This window comes from Protopterus annectens, chromosome 3.part1 (assembly GCF_019279795.1).
Source record: "Protopterus annectens isolate FY-2018-M chromosome 3.part1, PAN1.0, whole genome shotgun sequence".
NCBI classification, from domain to species: Eukaryota; Metazoa; Chordata; order Ceratodontiformes; family Protopteridae; genus Protopterus; species Protopterus annectens.
This window is the reverse complement of record NC_056732.1, coordinates 196,298,451-196,320,217: the sequence shown is the minus strand read 5'-3', so window position 1 is coordinate 196,320,217 and position 21,767 is coordinate 196,298,451.

The window sequence follows — 21,767 nt, the reverse complement described above, 5'->3', positions numbered from 1 at the left end:
TGGCTTTGTCCAGATTTTTTGAGAAGTATGTAGTAAGGAGGCTGTAGCTGTGGGAGTTAAAAGGTACCACATTATGTCTTAGTTCTAACCGTAGCCTCCTTAGTTGTTACTAACCTTGTTTAGGGCAGCACTGATAAACATGCTTCTTCAGCCAGTAGGGCTCTCAAATTTATAGCGGATTCACTGTGGAGGTCCCACCACTGTCCTCACCATTATGGATTAAGATGACAGGATTACATTTATATAGTTCTATATTCAGAAAAGTTACTGAGTAAGATGGCATGCATCTGTCTAGCCAGTATTCAGCAGAAGTATGTTTCTGAGGAGAAAGATCCTCTTCTGACTTCAAACAGCTCATTTGCAGGATTTCCTGTAGGCATAGAGACTTTAGATGCTATTATTACATTTTCAACTTTAGAAAGATACACTTTGCTATTCTATAGATGTTCAGACGTAAATATTAGGCTATCGGTTTGCAGACTGTTACAAACTTAGACAATAGTCAGAGGTCGAAATCAAACCATGTACCTTGTATCTGTGATGTAAAGACCTTAACCATTATACCAAGCTTCCCAGACCCACTCAGTCCTGTACAACATTTAAAGTCTTTTTGCTACCACTTATGGAAGTTACTCGTCTTTGCAGTTCAGGAATAACACTTTGCGATTCCATTTTACTGGAAAGGCTGTAAAATAACATGACTCTACAGTCTTATATTTAACATGCTGACCGTATAGTTCTACAAATGTCTGCTATGTCTTCACCCAGTTGTCTGAGTCATTGATTCGGGTGAGAGCCTGCTTTATTTGTTCACAGGCTAGGGTGAGAGCCCTATGGCTCACTCTTGCCTTGAGGCGAGACTTGGAAGTGGGCCAGTCTGTTGATCAATCCAGATCTCCTCATGGCGAATTCCACTAATGTCATTATTTTAGGGGAACCCACTAAGATCAGATCTTTGCTCATCCACAGACTGCCCCCTGGCTGACAGGTGGCACATGTTTCCCTGCCAAGTAGCTACTACTTGCAGCCTCTGCATGCTGTGGATGGGATCAGGACTGCCCCCTTAACCCTGGAGGGATCAGCTTGTAATGACAGCTCACTCCTGTACTCCCCTGCTTTTGCCCTTCCAGTACCTAAACTACTAACTGAACCCAGGTTATCTGGGTCATAGTAAGGGTTACACCCCTATACAGTCCCAAGACACTGCATTTCTTACTTTTGCTAGAAGTCTTTCATTATTTGGCACTGTAATCGTTCCATATTTTGCTTACCTTAAACTGCCCTTCCGACCTGGTCTACCCTTGCCTGACTGTTTTCATAATTGCTTAGAAAAAACTGTCCTTTACTTCATCCTTATGCCTGCTTGCCTTGAAGTAGTGGATACTGGTACAGGTTAAGTAAAACATTGCGACACTGGACTACTAATTAGTTCTCAGCAATTTGAGATAATGATGCCAGCAGTAATGCTACAGCACAATATGGACTTTTTGTACTGCTCCTCCATGAGGAAGATGCATCAAATGTGTGGCTATGAATGTGCATATGTATATATACAAACACACATATACACACACATATAGACACACACACACATATATATATATATATATATATATATATATATATATATATATATATATATGTGTGTGTGTGTGTACATGCAGAGAGGGAGCAACTTACATGCACAGTGACACACTCACATATGTATGCATGTACATACAGTGGATATAAAAAGTGTACAAACCCCTGTTAAAATGCCAGGTTTCTGTGATGTAAAAAAATGAGACCACAATAAATCATTTCAAAACTTTTCCCATCTTTAATGTGACCTATAACCTGTACAATTCAATTGAAAAACAAACAAATCTGTTAGGGGAAAAAGTATAAAAAATAAAAAAGCGTACAATAACCTGGTTGTATAAGTGTGCACACCCTTCAACTAATACTTTGTTGTGTGTGCACACCCTTCAACTAATACTTTGTTGAAGCACCTTTTGATTTAATTACAGCATTCAGTCTTCTTGGGTACACATCTGCCATCAATTAAAGAGACTCTGATTAACCCCAAATAAAGTTCAGCTGTCCTAGTAGAATTTTCTGGGTCTACTTTATTCCCGCGAAAGCTGAATCCGTCAAATACAATTCGCGTGACACATAACGAGTGAAACGCGAGTACATTGAACGCACTAAACCGCGAAAGTGGAAATATTGAATTTGCATAGTTGGCCCGTCTGCGGAATAGCTCCATAAGGTAAGTGTGTGATAGTTACGAACCTTAGTGTGTGGGTTAAGGTAAGTGCATAGATAGGTAATGTATGTAAGGTTTAGTGTGGAATATTTAGTTTGTTTGGGTATAGCTCAGTAGGGTAAGTGTGCAGTAGTTACGGACCTTAGGGTTAGGGAGGGGTTAAGGATAGTGCATAGATAGTTCTGTATGTAGGGTTTAGTGTAGGGTTAGAAAAAGGGTTTTGGTGCTTTAATTTCGGATTAGAAGTAAGGTTTTGGTTAGTGTGTGTATGTGTTTTTTTTTACTGTGTTTCGGTAGGTAGTATGTTGCAGGTGGTGGGGTTGGCCAATTATGAGAGATCGAGATTTCGAATTTCGCGGTTTAGTGCGTTCGACGTATCATGTTTTGCCTGTTATGGTTCGCGCGACTTGTATTTGATGGATTCAGCTTTCGCGGGAATAAAGTAGACCCGAATTTTCCTAACATTTTCTCAGTTGCCTACTACTGCAAAAGCCATTGTTGAAAGATATCAGTCAGGAAAAGGGTACAAAAAATTTCCACAGCAATGGATATTATTTATTTATTTATTAATTATTTTACATTTGTTTACCGGGATAGTCTGACTGGATACATGTCCATTTTCAGTGGAGGCCCAGGGAGAAAAGCTCCACATAGACAAACTTACATAGATTACACAAAAGTTAGCAAACAGTTATAAAAACAAAGTGATTATATACAGTGGGTTAGTAGTGTTCCCTAGTAGGGACTCATAATTCTCATGGACAGACAATTAAAAGTAAGAGGCATCAGATTGGAAGCAAAGCTTGGTGATGTAGTTACAAGTTATGATAATTGCAGAATATGCTTTTAGTTTATAACTTAATCAGGGTTGGTACATGGGCATAGCCAATTCACTCTGAGGTACTATTTGAGGTTTTTTTTGAAGAGACTTTTGGAGGATTGTAGGGTTATATAGTTTGGCAAATAATTCCAGGTTTTGCCAATGAAGTTGGCAAACAGGGATTCACCAGCAGTGTTATTAGCTTTGTGGGTTTGGACCAGTAGTTTATCAGCTGACTGTAGGGATCTTAGGTTGCTATATGGCTTAATAATATTTTTAAGTGAGGGGGTATCCTCAGGTTGGTACAAAATTTTGTGCGCTATTAAGAGTTGATTGAATTGAATTAAGCTGGGCAGTTCTAGCCACTCTAGTTGTTTAAGGTTCTGGTAGTGGTGGGTTCTATAGGTGGAGCCAGTGGTGAATCTGGCAATATGATTGTAGCTATGGGACAGCTTACCTAGTTCGGATTTGTTGAGATTTGAGAGTACAGGCGAGGCATTTAAAAGAGTAGAGAGTAGGTGTGATTGGGCGATAGCAGTCCTAGCCAGTGGGGTTAAAAATGTCTTGTTTCTGTACAGTGATCCAAGCTTCTTATTGATGGTCTGTATGGTTTTGTTGACCTGTAGGTCAAATTTGAGATTATTGTCTATGATAACCCCTAGCAGTTTGGTGTAATTATCTGGGGAAATATTGGTACTATTGTTAGATGTGACAGAGAATGAAAGTGTGGTGGATCTACTAGTGGGAGAGAAGAGTGGAAGTTTAGTTTTATTGGGGTTCAGAAGTAGGCATTGGTTGGTGAGCCAGTTCTCGATAGTGTTAAATGTATTTTGGGTTAAGATTTGGAAGTCAGATGGGGAGGTGGCTGAGCAGATGAGAGTGGAATCATCTGTGTATTGAATGCAGGTGGCTTTAGGGATAGCAGTGTGGAGGTTGTTGATAAAAATAGAGAAGAGTAGTGGACCTAGTATGGACCCTTGAGGGACCCCAAGTGTGAGAGGTAACTGGCTGGAGAGTTTAGTAGGACTGGAACCACTGGATAGCAGGCTTGTTGAGGGAAATAGATTTTAGTGAAAGAATGAGAAGTTCATGGTTGACCATGTCAAAGGCTTTTGATAGGTCAAGAAAGAGGACAGAGGTTAGCCTATTGTCATTCCTGTTTTGGTTTATGGCAGTAGTAAAGGAAAGGAGGGCTGAGGTGGTGCTGTGGTATGGCCTGAAACCATGCTGGGAGTCTGATAGTAAGTTATTCTGTGAAAGGTATTGCATTAGTTGCTTGTGTACACATTTCCCCATTATTTTGGCTAGTGTGGAAAGAATGGTAATGCGTCTGTAGTTGGATATGTCTGAGGAGCTACCACCTTTATGGAGTGGGATGACGTGAGATATTTTCCAGAGGGAAGGGATAGCATTTTCGGATAAGGTTCTGTTGATGAGGCTAGATATGGGATATGCAATGGCATAGGCAGCTGTTTGTAGGTACTCTGCAGGGAGGAGGTCAGCAATGAGGGTGGTAGGTTTTAGTTTTTTTAGAAGTGTTTTGATAAAACTAGTGGATATTGGTTGGAAGCTAAATTTCGGGTGATTATTAGGTAGATTAGGCATGTGGTTTATGTTAGATGGGGTTAGTTGATTTGCTAGGGATTGGATTGTTTCAATGAAAAAGTTATTAAAGGCGCTAGCTATTAGTCTCTGGGGAACTATGGGTGTAGTTAGCCGGGGTTGAGGTGGTGGAGTGACCTGGACAAATTAGTGGATTTAAGCCTGCCCAGAACTTTTGAGGGTTGTTGTGGTGTTTTTGTAGGAGATTTTGGTAAAAGCTTTTTTTATCCAGTAAAATAGATTTTTTTGTATCATTCCTGAGTTGACGATATTTCAGATGGTCAAGTGGGGCTTTGGTTGATGATCTTCGTGTTTCACAGTTGCAGTAATTACATTTGGGTAATCTGCTGGCAGGTTGCCCTCAGTCAGCCTGATTAACAAAGTCTTGGGTCCTGTGTCGGTTGCTGTCCCTTCTTCCATGATGTCAGGTCGTCAGGGGTATAAAACATGCAGCTGATGTCATTACCTCAGTCTTTCTTGCCGTGCGGTGCCCGAAGCAGAAGCAGTTCGCAAGTGATGGTCAGCCAACTCCTGAAATTTTTGTTTTCGAGTTTCAGAACCAAAGTCTTCAACTTAAAGCTAAGTACCCCGTTGGGGAAACTTTTTCTTGCTCCTTACCAATGTCAGTAAAAGTTAATAATTGCATTACTTGTGGAAAGCAAATAACTCAAAGATTTTCATCAGTACTGTATTCCTTGCCTAGGCCCTGAAATTTTTGTTTTCGAATTTCAGAACCGAAGTCTTCAACTTAAAGCTAAGCACCCCATTGGGGAAACTTTTTCTTGCTCCTTACCAATGTCAGTAAAAGTTAATAATTGCATTACTTGTCGAAAGCAAATACCTCAAAGATTTTCATCAGTACTGTATTCCTTGCCTAGGCCCTGCCCACATCGTGCCTTGCTGTCAGTTTTGTGCTTTATTTAATCAGCGCACTATCCGTCGTCGGTACATTTTTGCCTCTAAATGTTTCGTTTCTTGGTTTAATTATCCAGAAATGACATCGGTTAGCCATCCGACTATTGGAATTTCAAAACAACGCAAAGATAAAGACAGTGACAGGCCGTTGAGGTCCAAAACTGATGACAATGCTTCTCTTAAGCCAGTCGCCAGTTCACCGGTATTCAGTGAGGTGCTTTCGCAGCCCCTGATACCCGCTACTTCTGACTCACAGGCCTCTACTGAGACCCATTCAGAGTCCGGTATGCCGCGAGATACTTCAACTATGGAACCCATGGATGTCTCTACCTTGGATGGGTCCGGAGCCGCTGTGCAGGCACTGGCTTCTGAGGGTGTATTCAGGCCTACAGACTTGCACATCAAACCAACTCCATCTTCAATCCTAAGGCCTAAATCTCGATCTATGTCGAAAAAAACGATGCCCAGGCCACATGTTCAGGCCCCTATGCCTAAAAAAACAAATGATCAAAATGGCTGAAGATCTAATTACTCTAATCAGGGGTAGTCAACCCCCCCCCCCCTTCAAAGAGGCCCAGGCCTGAGCTTGACTATGAATCTTCTGATCAGGATTCTGTTTTTTCTGACTCTTCTAATGACCTGGATTTGGCCATACCTACTTATGAGGATTCTGATGCCGAGGATTCCATTCCCTCTGCTTCCCCTCCTGAGGATTTTTCTTTTGGTGAAACTTTACATACTTTAAGAGAGCATTTCCACTGGGAAAGTCAGGAATTCTGATTCAAAAAAGAGGCTTAGGGATTTTCTTCTTTTACCTCGGCATAGGCCTTTGGCTATACCTCCTGTTCTAGACATTGTTGATGATGTGTTTTTGGAATCCAGTATGGCCCCTGATTCCCTGCCTCCAGCTCCTTGTAAACCTGACAAGATACTACAGGGTTCCTGAGTCCCACAAGTTCCTTTTCAAAAATCCTGTTGCAGATCCTGAAACCATTTCTCAAGGGCCTAAGGGCATTACGGCTTCTCCTGCTAAAAATCCTACCCCTTCTGATAGAGACTCCAGGGCACTGGATAGATGGGGTAAAAAGGTTTATACTTCTGCAACTTTGGCTATCAGGGCTTTAAACTACCAATTTCATATGTTAAAATAACAGCATATTATTGGACTGCTTAAACAAAAAATGATGTTGGTTTCTGACTGTGTGGAAAATAAAGAATTACAGGATTTAATGCATTCTGCTGAACAAGTTGGAAAACATACTTTGCAATGTGGTTTTGATTCTTTAGAGGCCTCTTGCAGGGCTGCTGTTACTGGGTCTGTGCTTAGAAGGCATGCTTGGCTTAAGGAGCAATCTCTGCCTGATCATGTTAAAGCAAAATTGTTGGATGCTCCTTTAAATCAGGACCACCTGTTTGGCAATAAGGCTGAAGAAGTTTTAAAAAAGATGGAAGATAAAGCTAAATCTATGCAAACTGTAAAAAAATTCTTACAAGTGCAACCACTAAGATTTAGTAGGCACTGGCCTACCAAGAATTGGCCCTTTCCAGCTCCTTCCAGATCCTCTGAATCGAAATCCAGACACACCAAAAGCACCAGGTTTCAGTCCCAGGGGACTCTCAGACCTAAGCAATGGGGGGCTTCCACTTCCAAATCTGGAAATAACAAGACACCCCCCTATGGTAAACAGACTCAATGAATTTCCTTTAAAATTACCAAGCACTTACCTTTTAACCACCCCTTTGAGGGGAAAGATTGCTTTTCATGCAAAAAACTGGGAACTCATAACCCAGGACAAATGGGTTTTAAATATAGTGTCCCAGGGATACAGATTTCATTTCCACACATTGCCAACACCAAATGGGTGGACAGACCTGCCTCCAAATCAGTGGGCAGAGGCTCAAAAACAAGTACTTCCCCTCTTAAACATGGGGCTATTTAACCGGTACCAGAAGAGGAAAAGGGACAAGGTTTCTATTCAAGGCTTTTCCTGGTACCCAGAAAAGACAAATCATGGCATTCAGTTCTGGACCTGTCTACTCTAAACACCTTTCTGGACATTCCAAAATTCAAGATGCTGACTCTTCACCAGTTACTTACTATGCTAGGCAAAGATGCCTGGTTGGCAACTCTAGATTTAAAAGAAGCTTACCTGCATGTCCCAATCAGGGAATCTTGCAGAAGATACCTACGCTTCAAAGCAGGTTACTTGCATTATCAGTTCTCTGCACTGTCCTTTGGTTTGTTTACTGCACCCAGGGTATTCACAAAGTGCCTGGCTTCAGTAATTGCATTTTGCAGGCAAAGAAATATTCCAATATATCCATACCTGGACGATTGTCTAATTCAGGCAGAAAACCAGGCCATACTTCTAAATAATCTGGCATTTGTAAAAAGGGTTCTAAATTGTCTAGGGTGTATACATGAAAAGAAATCACAACTGGTACCGTCTCAACAGATTACATTCCTGGGTGCAAGCTTGAATACAACTGCCCAGATGGCTTTCCTCACACCAGAAAAGCAAATTCATCTGGTAACTTACTTCAAACAAGTGACCACAAAAACCCTGCTATCTGCAAGACAAATACTGCAAGCCTTAGGGTTCATGGCCTCCTGCATTCTTCTAATTCCATATACAAGACTGCATATGAGGAAACTTCAGTGGTACTTAAATAGTCTATGGAGTCAACATTGTCACAGCCTGGAAACAATGATTCCTATCATACCTTGCCTATGCCTGGAGTTCCTATGGTGGGCAGAGGCCTGCCACCAAAACAAGGGACTGCCATTCACATTACCCCCTGCCACCCAAACCCTAACTACATACACATCAGACTATGCATGGGGGGATCACCTGGTGGGGAAGTGCATTTAGGGCAAATGGGACCCAAATCAAATGCACCTACATATCAATCAAAAAGAAATGTTAGCTGTACAGAATGCTCTGACAGCCTTCAAGGACTACATTCTTCCAGGACAACTAATGGTAAAGACGGACAATACTACAGTTATGTGGTACATAAACAAGCAGGGGGGTACACATTCCTACCCCCTCTGCAGACAAGCTTTGGCATTGTGGAACATGGCCCTGAGCTACCAAGTGCACCTACAAGCTCAATTCCTGCAAGGAAAATTAAATACTCTGGCAGACGGACTAAGCAGAAACCTCATGGACCCACATGAGTGGAGACTGTAACCACAGATTTTCAACATGTTGACAAGGAAATGGGGGAGCCCAGACATAGATCTATTTGCCTACCCCCAGAACTACCAGTTGGACAAATTCTGCACAAGGACTCCCCACAGGGGAAAGTTCATACTTTCGCCAAGCATTATCATTTACCAAATTTCTCTAAATCCAGAGCTGGCTTTGCCACTGCTGTCTTGCAGGGCTTTATAGCTGGCCCTAATGCTGTATAAATCCATCCTCCCAACCATGGCTTTGGGAATCTACCCAAATGTAATGACTGCAACAGTGAAACACGAATAACATAGTACAGTTGTGTACACTTACCATAAATGTAGATGTTCGAGTGTAGTCACTGTTGCAGTCCTGGTTACCCTCTCTCCAGCCCCCCCTGTTTTTCTCTGACTATACCTCTACTTTCTGTGACTATGCTTAAAAGCCTTTTTGGTGTATTTGCTTTTGGTTGGAGGTATATATTTTTGTGTTTTAAAATTTTATTTTGCTCCCCATTTGGGGGGGGGGGGGCACCTGACATCTGGGGCAAGAAAAACTGAGGTAATGATGCCGGCTGCATGTTTTATACCCCTGATGACCTGACGTCATGGAAGAAGGGACAGCAACCGACGCAGGACCCAAAACTTTGTTAATCAGGCCGACTGAGGGCAACCTGCCAGTAGATTACCCAAATGTAATGACTGCAACAGTGAATACACTCGAACATCTACATTTATGGTAAGTGTACACAACTGTACTTTCTCCAGCTGGCCCAGGCTCTGTTTCTAGTTTTGATTTTTGCTTTGGTATCTTTTGTGAGCCATGGTGCTGTATTTTATCTAGTTTTTATTGTACGTGCTGGAGCATAGGAATCAAGGATACTTAGGAATTTAGTGTTAAAGTGATCTATGGCCTCCTCTAATGTTAGATTTTTTTAGTTTTGACCAGTCAACTGCTTTTAATTCATTTTGGAATATAGCAGCATCAAAGTTTTTCCTGTTTCTAAATGTTTAATATTTGGGCTGGTGAGGGTTTCCTGCCTTATGTTTTATGATATAGGTTAGACAATGGTCACTGAGGTCATCAGGGAGAGTACCAGCTGTGTACAGCTGGGGTTGGTTATTAACTAGGATCCAGTCTAGGATACTTTCCTTGTTGGTTGGTTTGTTTATCCTAGTGGGAGAGGTTATGGTCTGTTTAAACCCAGATAAGTTTATATGAGTGAGGGGGGGTCGGAGGAGCAGGGATGCCAGTCGGTGTTAAAATCACCAAGAACTATGGTTTCTTGGGGATAGGTAGTGGATAACCAGTAAAGGAGATCTTCTAGGGTATTTAGGTTGTTGCCTGGTGGAATGTATGCACAGACGATGTTCAAGTGTTTGTTTCGGTTAATCTGTAGCTTGGTTATGAGGAGTTCCGCGTTATTGAACTGGGGAGGTTGAAGAGTGTCTCTATTAATGGTTAGAGTATTTTAGTAAAGGACTGCTATCCCACCTCTTTTCCTTGTAGCACGGTCTAACCGGTGAATATTGTATCCTGGAGGTAGTATCTCATTGTCAGTAGTACTGGGTTTTAGTCAGGTTTACGTAAGACACATAATGTCTGGGGAGTGGGTTGCTAGGACGGCGTGTAGGTTGGGAATCTTATTGTTAATACTTCTAATATTTAGGTGAAATGCTAGGAGGGAACTAGTGGGAGTATTCATGGGTAGCTTGACTGTGGGGGTTGTGGTAGGGGAGTGAAGGTTATTGGGTGTGGATGGGCCAGGTTGGGATGAATGTCTCCATGTGTTATAAGGTTATAGTGACAGGATATTCTGACCTTTAGGAGTTTGTTTATAAGCTTTATATAGTCTTTGTCTTTAGGATTATGTTTTGTGGCTGTACAGGGGTGGTATTTTATAGGGGGTGGTATATTCGGTGTGCTGGGGAAGGTAAAGTGTTTGGTGTTATGTGTGAAGTCGTGGGTGTCTGTTTGACCATTTGGGTAGTGAATACCATGGTCAAGTGTTTGTTCGTAGGCAGTGAGATGGTAAAATAGAAACAGTATAGGCATTTGGATAATAAGTGTTTTTTTGCTTGTTTGCATTTTGTTGGGGGGGGGCAAATTTGATGGCTGACTGTGCTAACAGGGTATGGAAGAATGAGAGAGAAGGAAATGGGTTAAGGGGGCAGGGTTGCTCAATGATGTGTGAGGTGCTGATTGGTACTTGGCAGGAGGGGAGCAGAGCGGGGCTAACACTGACTCTGAGAGTTACCTTGGGCTTTTGGTTTGGTTTGTATGACTGTATATAAGCAATGTTTTTGGCTGTACTTTAATTTGTTTTATTCTTTGATAATTTTACACCAATTTTCAGGCTAATTTTAATTGGATCCTAGGGGTAAACTAGCAAATGTAGTCAATAAGGAGGGAGTGAAATTACTTTACCAAATTAAAAAGTAAATGCTTGGGACTGGAACACTTTGTGAGTGTAATGCTGATTCAAAGTAGTATAGCCCAATCTAGTGGCAATTGGCTAGATCCCTTCACTGTTGTTGTGCATACACCATTAAGCCTCAACAGTTTACAAAAGCTAAATTTTAGTTCACCTATTACAATTGAAAAGCTGGAGGGAGTCAGGTTCTTGCTTCCCAGAGGTTTTACTTAATTAAGATAGCCAGCTTCAGTGGAGAAGGTAGAAATTGCTTTATGCAGTGAGTCCCAGGTGTGTGTGTGTGTGTGTGTGTGGGGGGGGGGGGGTCACTCAGTAAAGAAACCCATGCAAACTGAAAAATAAAGGTAAATAAGGCAGAATTAGTGCAAAGGTTACAAGAATGTGAAGTGGAGAGCATGCAAGGAATAAAGATGGAGAGTAAAATGAATTATATTGCATACATTATAATTAAAATTGATTATAGTGCATATAAGTTGATATACCATGAAACACAGTGAAGACATCATCAAGAAGTGGAGAAAATATGGGACAATAGTGATGTTGCAAAGAACTGGACGTCCCTGCAAAATTGATGAAAAGACTATACGAAAACTGGTCAGGGAGGCTGCCAAGAGACTTACAGCAACACTGAAGGAGCTGCAGGAATTTCTGGCAAGTAGTGGTTGTGTACTACACGTGACAACAATCTCTTGTATTCTCCATATGTCTGGACTATGGGGTAGGGTTGGAAGAAGGAAGTGTTTTCTTGCACAGAAAAATATCCAGTCCCAGCTAAAATTTGCACAACAATACATCGTCTCCCAAAAGCATGTTGGAAAATGTGTTATGGTCTGATGAAACCAACGTAGAACATTTTGGCCACAATTCCAAAAGGTACGTTTGATGCAAAAACAACACTTTACATCACCAAAAGAACACCATCCTCATGGTGAAGCATGGTGGTGTCCGTATCATGGTTTGGGGTTGATTTTCTTCAGCTGGAACTGGGGCTTTAGTCAAGGTTGGGAGAATTATGTACAGTTCCAAATGCCAGTCACTTTTGGCCCAAAACCTTCAGGTGTCTGCTAGAAAGCTGAAGATGAATGTCACCTTTCAAGATGACAATGACCCCAAGCATACATCCTAATCAACAGAAGAATGGTTTCACCAGAAGAAAATTAAAGTTTTGGAATGGCCCAGCCAGACAGAGCCCAGACCTAAATCCAATAGAAAATCTGTGGGGTGAGCTGAAGATGGCTCTGCACAAGAGATGCCCTTACAGTTTGGCAAATTTGGAGTGCTTTTGCAAAGAAGAGTGGCAAATATTGCCATGTCAAGATATGCCATGCTGATAGACTCCTACCCAAGAAGACTGAATACTGTAATTAAATCAAAAGGTGCTTCAACAAAGTATTAGTTTAAGGGTGTGCACATTTATGCGACCAGCTTATTGTACATTTTTTATTTTTTATATTTCTTCCCCTAACAGATTTGTTTGTTTTTCAATAGAATTGTACATGTTATAGGTCACATTAAAGGTAGGAAAAGTTTTGAAATTATTTTTTGTTGTCTCATTTTTTTTATATCACAAAAACCTGGCATTTTAATAGGGGTGTGTACACTTTTTATATCCACTGTACATATGTATGTATGTATGTCTTAGGACTAAGAAATAAGGTAAACGCAATCTTGACGTATTTAAATGAAATATTAACTTTTATTGAAGGGGAAATAACCAAAACAAAGCAGAGTTTCCTTACTCTGAGTACAAAAGAGCAGAAGAACAGTGAGATGTCTGAATCAGTGTGTTGTAGGAATGCTGTTTGTTTTAATGTCCTTTTAACTCTTGTACATGCTGTGGGCTCATTTCAGCTGCTGGCAGCATAATTTATTTATAACAGAAAATAATACAGCTTGTGTAGTAGAACACACATCAAAGTTTTAATTAGTGTGTCACCGAGAAGACAAAGGTACTATATTATGCGTTGCCAGTGCTTCAGAAGCATACTGCAGTCAGTGCTACATTCAGTTTGTCCAGATGCTAACACTCCTCATTTGTAAGGACAGTCCATTGAGTAAAATGCTCTTCTTTTCCACTGAAGGAAATGACTGCTTCTCCAAAGTCACTGTCTCTTCCTCCCAAGTAGAGCAGTTTTAAAGGGTCTGTATTACAAGATCGAAACCTTAGGTAGTCGAATACCTAAAGGTCGATCTCTAAATATCAAAATGGAAAAATTCGCGAGCGTCCATTCCAACACAGGGAAACAATGCCATTGGCCAAACTAAAAAAAAAAGTTTTAAACAGAAATCAAGTGGGAGGCTGTGCCCCCCACACCCCCCTATCTAAATATACCAAGTCTGAGCTCACTCTCCATTGTAAGAAGGGCAAAATCCACATAACAGCCAAATGACTTGTTTCCCTGTGTGGAAACAGCCGTTTGCGATTTTTACATTTCGATATTTAGTGATCAACCTTTAGGTATTCGACTACCTAAGGTTTCAATCTCGTGATATAGACCCATTTTTAAATTTCCCTTTTACAACAATGCTACCCTGCCTTTGCTTCCTCACATTACAACATCATTCCTTTAGCTACATCTCCAACCTGCTTTACCTTCTGGATAGAATTAAGTCTTTTTGATTCAGCAGCAGTTGGGCAGGGCCATCATACCACACTGACTCAAAACAAGACTTATTTAAGTATAATCCATCTACAGTCCAGCCATGAACTACTTTAACTTCTATCGTGTGTGTGTGTTTGTGTATGCAGGGCTCATCTTATCCAACTGCATGGCATAATTTAGGCCAAGTTTGGGGGGGGGGGGGTGGCAAGTCACAGCCCTCTCATCACCCACCCCCACCCCTCTGTCATCAATGGTTTTCCAGAAAACCCTCAATTTTGTGAGGACTAGATCAAAATATATATCCTAAATCTCAACATTCTGTGAAATTCTAGACTGTTGAGAGGTATGGTACTGCCATTCATTTGTGAATGCTGATATGGCACTTATAGCATACCTGTCAACTTCTTTGCTCAAGTATTCTAGACAGAATCAAACATAATGGAGGGACAGATGTCCAAAATCAGGGACAAGTTTTAGATATTACTTCATTCATTTAGAAAGTTAATAGAATAAGAGGTTTTGCATCAACTTGCATTTTCTGAGTGATATGAAGTATGAAATTCTAAAGTATAGCCATATTGTCTGATTGTAATCCCCAGTAATTGACATGAAAATTAAAAATTCTAAAAGGGACAGAGTAAAAATATGAGGCAAAAATCAGTCAGGGTTGTTCTGCATTAAAGTGACATTGCGTAGTAGTTGAACTGTAGCCGACTGTTTGTTACATTTATGTCAGGCAGATTGCTGTGGTCTTATAGTAGAACAGCTTTTCTTTCCTTGGTCTTCAAGACCCCTTTTTTTCTTTGTTCCTGAAGGTCTCATGGGTTGCCTACGGCAGATGCCAGTGGAGTAGGAGTGTAGTACCAGTATTTGTTAGGGAAATGCAGATATTGCATTTGCATTAATGGTTGAAGTGTGAAAGCTCTCACTGTGTGACATTTTGATTGCATCAACATGTTTGTCACATATGTAACAAGCAGCGTGCTGTAGCTTGAAGATGAGCCCACCCACTAACGCCATTTTTTTTGTCTTCAAACTGAAGAGCTTTTTTTTAGATGAAGATTAAAAAAGAGCTTTTTTGTTAGCTACAGTTCTGGATTGCAGATTGCAGCGACAAGTGCAGGGCGCCACTTGATTCAGCTCCTTTCAGTCTCACTGGTTGTGGCCCTTTCATTTTACCAGAAAGCACAGACTTCAGTTTCTCTTCTTGCTGCATCTTTGTGGTATCCTCTTCCCATAGTGCCCCAAAACTGAAGCTTTATATACTCCACATTGGTGATAGGGGACACTGTACCATAATATGTTGTACATATACGCATATAAGATTATGTTGATATTTATATTATTATAATATAGTATAAGTGGTGTATGGACTTTTTAATACTAGTAAGTTGTTCCATTTTCAACAGGGACCCTGAGAGAAAAGCAATGTATGCAATGCTCATAACTTGTGCATTTAACCTCTTGACCTGCTGTATGCAGTGTAATTCTTCCTTCTTTGCTTCAGCACTTATTATCCTACACTGTTTACATCCCATCTTTCAGAAAGTATTATTATAATGTATTCTACTTGTGTGTCGCATGCACTGCTGCTTTTGTATATTTCATTGACAGTGTACCATGCCTTGGGTTGCTGAATTAATTGCTTCGATCTTTTGCCCTGGGGTTCTCCACTGAAGTCAGTCACTGACCATTTGGGAATACGTAACTAACAAATGTAAAGAAATGCATTTAGAAGACAGGTAAACACTGTGCACACCTGAGGTGCTTAACATTACAAACAGTTAGGGTAGGGGCTTGGTCAGCTATGTTCTTCTGTTGGAAATTGTTGTCTTCCTTCTCTAGCTCTTTATGTTTTAAAAAGGCAATTAATTTGACTCAGCACATCAGAGGATACTGAAAGCATGAAGGAATGAAAAAACGACCCCTCAATCCAAAGCAGACATTAAGAGGTAATATTTAATACAGACATGCATATCAGTGTGAAAACTAAAGAAAATGCTGAGCATTACATAGTTGTTTAAATACAGTCAAGTCTCACTTAACTGGCACAATGGGGATTGTTAGAGGCCAGTTAAGTGTATGTTCCTTTTGCTTGAGATATGTTTTGAGATTTTTAATTGGCTCGTGTACTGATCAAGCCATGTTGCAACTCCATGGGAATCATCAAGCAAACTTCAGTGATTCCCACTTCTTATGAGAACTTGACTTGTTTAGTAGGGTGAGATTATAGAAGAGTGGAGGTAAGGGTATTTCTCCTTACCTCCAGAGTCATGCCGTCTTGGAGGTAGTATTTGGGGTGTTAGAGGTGTAGCTGAACAGCTTCTCTTCTTGCAAAAATGCAGTTTAATTTCTTTTATTATAGTCATTGATGTATGATGTTATCCTGCTTTATAAATGGATGTGATTTTATTGAAGTTTTAGGTAAATATATCCCGTATAATCAGACTGTCAGATTGAAGCTTCCATGACACTCATGCTGGCAAAAGGCAATTTTTTGAAGTATGAGTATATCCACGGTGGTACACCGGTAGCGTTGTTACCTCACAGCAAGAGGTTCTCCTGTTCGATCCTCGGCTGGAGTGCCTTCTGTGTGGAGTCTGCATGTCCTCCCCACGGTCGAGTGGCCTCCAAAAGACATGAGTGAATGGGCATGCCTTCGCTGAAGGTTGGGCGTCGAGCTGGCAACTCGGCACAATAAAAATCTACTGCCAATCATTAGCGGACCGGAGTTCCGCTGTGGCGACCCCTAACCAGGAAAAGCCAAAAAGACAAACAACAACATGAGTGTATATATATATATATATATATATATATATATATATATATATATGTATGTGTGTATATGTGCACACGTGAGAGTGTCTTTGTTTCTTGGTATGGTATTGTAGTAATGTATAAAGGTTCTGTCAGAATGGCAGATAGTTTGGTCAAACTTTCCATGCTGTCATTTATTCCTCTGTGCATGGTTTTAGCATGCATCTGCCATGACTGGCGGGTGTATCTAAAGCCTATTTCACTTCACTCTACCTTCCTCTTTTCTCCCAATGACTTGTCTGATAAATCATTTTTCCTTGGTACTTCCACGTTTTTTTTTTTTTGTATTCCACTGTAATTAACTGTTTTTCTTTCTTTTAGACTTTTATCTTTTGAAAGGCTAGGTAACTTCTTATTTTCTTATGACTTTTTTGTTTTTATCATTGTCACCCTAAACCAGTAATACATAGTATTTGTGATCAGCAGATCCCACCTAAGGGTTTTTGTGATTTAAAGTGCCTTTTCTGCTTGAAGATGGATCATCTGTTCAGCTAGTCTGATGACTGTGCTGCATTCAATAAAAGCATGCTGGTTAGAAAGGACAGAGCCCTACAAGCATTCCTTGGCTGGGAAGAGTTTCTGCCTCCCTTCACTGACATGTGCCTTTTGAATCTTCTGACTTCAGTCCTAAGTCAGCCTGATGCAGGCAAGCTGTTAGTTACTGTGAATATAAGTATGTGTGCACTTCAAACATTCCCTCAACTGACATTTTGTTCATTACCTCATATTAATTGAAAAACGTTTTCCTAGGGAATGTTTAATTTTGTGCTGTGGAGTCCTTATAAAAGGCAATATTGCTATCCACCTCATTTGTGCTTCAGTACTTCTGCTTGTGGAATGAAACTAAAGCAAGCAAAAAAAAATCCCCTTCTTCTCATCCCCATCTGACTCAAAATCTGTATTGGACGATGTAGAGAAAGGGAGGATGAAGCTGAAGAACGTTTTCCCCTTTTTTGTCTGGAGTCTGGACTGTTTCCATGATGCCTTGAGACTGGCTGATGAATCTGTGGAGAAATTCTCCTGTTTTCTACTCCTCAAGAATATACTTTTTTGTTCCCCTTAAGGATGATGAAAGATTTGTACAACTGGGGTGAGGATGGTTTCCTTAAAAAAAATTATGTAGAATATTATGAGACTTTGCAAGGTGGTGATGATGACTCAGCAGGAGTTAAAGTCAGTGGCGACTGGTGACTTCAAATTAAAGGGGGGCTGCAGATGACAGCTGAATGGGTGGGGCCAATGGGAATGGGGTGTGGCCAACTAGAAAGGGGTGGAGCTATGCTCAAAACCACAACAACTGGAACTTTAATTAAATATGCTGCCCTGGGTGCCAAACCATCATTACAAGAGTCCAATCATTACAAAATGAAGTGTAGAAGAAAAAAATATTTCAGTGCATTGGCTACATGACAGCTTACTTAATATCTAGATGGAAACACAAAGGTTGTGAGGCATGAAAAAATAAATTACTTTTTAAATACATTACTGGAATGCCAGTCAAAATCAAGTATTAAAAAAAACAAGCAACACTCAACTCAAACCACGTCTCCTTGTAGTGCAATTCCAATTATAGTTTATATTCAGCTTTATAAAATTACCAAGTAACATGCTGAAAGTAGCAATCTCTGTGATACCTCCACTTGTAAAAATGTTTCTTATCTAAAAAGACCTGCTGCCTGACAACAACTATCTACTTGTTTCATGGGGAAGACATGATCAAAGTAAAACATGAACAGCAAACAAGAAACAAGCTCAAGATAAATTGCTTAAAGGATTACTGCACAGGTTATGGACCACACATGATAGATTGGCATTCTGTTTAGTTTACGTGTAAAGCCTGCAAAGATGACTGCAAGTCTCCAACAAATATAATGAGCTTCTTAAAATACTGTAATCCTGTCCTTTATTGCAAATACTGTCATATGCATTTCAATACCTAAGGCTTATACGTTATCTAGTTATGTAAATATTCTTTGCATGACAACAACAAAAAAGGCTTTCAATGTTGGTAATTCTTTAACAGTATGCTTATTAAAGCTTACTTGTGTCTTACAATCTCTGACAAGCTTACCTGATGGTCATTAAAGCATTGCTACTTAAACACAGAGCAACAGGGCACTACGACAGCATGCATTTTCTGAAGAAGCATAAATCAACAGTATAAAAATATGACGGAAAAGTAGAACATTCTGCAAAATCAAGGACAGATGAAAATCCACTGTTGTACTTGTGTCTACCTTGGATGGGGGAATACTCTGCACACTTACACTGCATAACTGCTCATTGCCTTGCTTGGACACATCCAGAGTCACTACATGGGGGAGTGGGGTGCAACAAGTATGTCACAATTTGAAATGTCTCTGGCTGATGGTGATGGCTCTGACACTCATACCTCTCAACCTCAGAGCAAGAAATCTGGACAAAGCCATACATAGAAGTGGGACACAGGCCCAAAAATAAGGACAGTTTTTAAATATTGCTCTTATAAACTTAGAACGATAATAGAATAGTAGTAGGTCTTGCATTAGTATGAATTTTCTGAAGGGCATGAAATCTGAAACTCAAATATCTGCCATTATTTTTCTAACTTCAGTCATTAATGATTTGCCACTAATTTGCCAGAAAATCACAATTTTATGAAAAACGGACCAAAAATGTGATGCAAAAATATAAAATTGCCACACAATACAGCTGGGAACCTGTCAAAGAAGGGAGACCTTTTTAATATTAGTACTGTTAACTTGAGCAACTGACAAAATTAGAGAATCTACATGCATTTCTGAAATAAAATTAATCTATAACTCTGATTGTTACAGTTGTTTATAATTGTAAACCCTCCATGTTTTCTTCCAAAATTGCTATTTTGCAGAGGGATTATTAGGGAGAAAGCAACATTTTGATCCAAAATTGGGGACAGTTGAGAGGTTTGGATATTCCTAATTCTATAAAGAAATTTGCATGTACCTCTCAACCTCTTAATGCAGGAAATCTGGACAAGGCCAAATATATTGGGGGGAACAATACATACAAACAGTACTAAAAATTGCTCTTGTATAAACTTAAAACAGCTGATAGAATAACAGGTCTTGCTTTAGCATGCATTTTTCTGAAGGTCATGATGTCTGAAACTTAATGTCTGTCATTATTTAGTGACTTCATTCCTAAATGATTTGCAAGAAAGCCACAAATTTCATGAGGAACAAACCAAAAATAAAAAACAAAAATCTATTCATTCTGCAAAAATCTGGACAGTTGAGAGGTATAGTTCAGCCAGGCCTGTCTGAGTTTGCTGCCCTTCCCCCTTCACAAAATCATGGTCGAATGGAGCCCACCCCCCCTGCAGCCATTCCAATGTCCCATTCCTTGGTTATTTCGCCCCACTTACCATAAACACTGTAATGTGCATACTGCTTTCCTTCTGCAGTGATCTGGATTCCATTTGAAAGTTTTATTTTACATTTTACAACACAAACACTTAATAGATATCTGCTAAACAAAGCAATGCAGTCTCACAATGAAAATAGACTTAGCATTAAAACTTCTCTGCCCTTGAAACTCTCATTCATTGAAGCAGCATTGAAACCAACATTCAAAGAAAATACATTTTGCCAGTGGCAGATAAAGATTAACTTTGGGCTGTTTTCAAATCATAGGCGCCTTGCACACAAAACATACACGCGCTCTTTGATACACCTTCCTGATTATATTAAATTATATTCCTTGTACAATACAGTACGGTTGTTAGAGAGTGTTTTAAATTTATTGTTTTGAACATTTTTCCAATAAACAATGAATCAAAATGCATGCACCAACTGCCTAATTCAGAACATTTCCGTCATAAAAGTCTACTCAAAATTCTACAATTCACCAGTATCAGTAAATATGCACAATATCTGAAGTAGTAAAAGTCATCTAAATAATTCCCACATTAAAGAAATCTGTAATTAATGAAGAGGTTGCTGCTAGCAAAACAACTTGATATTTCATTGTTTCATCTGCAAGTAAAGTGCCTGTTGCCCTTGAGGAATAAATTGTCTATGTTGCATTAAAAAAATAAGCTAGTAATATTGCAATAGGGAATGGATGACAACAGGTTCATTGTTACTAGGTATCTTCGCCAAAAGGACTGCAGCATCCACCCTCCTTTACAACACAGTACAGTATCAGCAATGCATCTACCTAATGTGGGAGTAGAACCCACAGCCTTCTGCATCATAAGTACACTACCTGTTGTGCTATTAACAATACAAGCAGACTCAGCATAAGCAGAACTAAACTTTAGTTCCCCTGCAGCTCTCAGCTCCTTGTAAAATGTACTCAACACTCAGCTGTATCTCTGAACTTTGCAGCACAAGAAATCTGGAAAAAGCCAACATTTATCGGGGGGGGGGGTCAAAAACCAGGAACTCATTTTAAACATTGCTTGTCTAATATTGGAAAGTTGCTAGAATAGGATGGTGTGTTACCACCATACATTTTACTGCCAAGTCACAAACCCAGGACCCTGTGCAAAACAGTCAGAGAAACATACCACTATGTCAAAGCAGCTGTTTTGTGAACATAGCTCTCAACCTCTTAGCAAAAGACACCTGGACAAAGCCAGTAATGCGGGAATACAGCCCCCCCAAACATATTCAGTGAATTCAGTTCTCGCCATAGCTCTCGACATTAGCACAAAAAACCTGGATGAAGCCAATGATGGGGGAATACAGTCAAACAATTAGGGACAAATTTCAAATATCCAATCTTATAAACTTAGAAAATTGCTAGAATAAAGAGTTTTGTGTTACCATGTACTTTCTGAAGAATATGAAGTCTGAAATTCAAATGCATGTTATTTTTATTTAACATGTTAACCAGGAAAGTCTGAATTGGAACAAAGGCTTTTAGCAGAGCAGGGAGAAACACTCCAGGCATATAGACTCCACACAGAAGGCACCCTAGCCAAGAATCAAACCAGAAAACCTGTAGCTGTCCAGCAACAATGCTACCAGTGCACCACTGCACTACTGACTGTGCAAGGGAAAAACAAACATTCAGAAATCACAGATTTTATGAGGAACAGAACAAATATGAGGCAAAAATGTGTTTTTATTTACAAATGGTGGTGGGTAGGGAAGTCAGGCCCTTGCCACCTGCACTTCAGGTA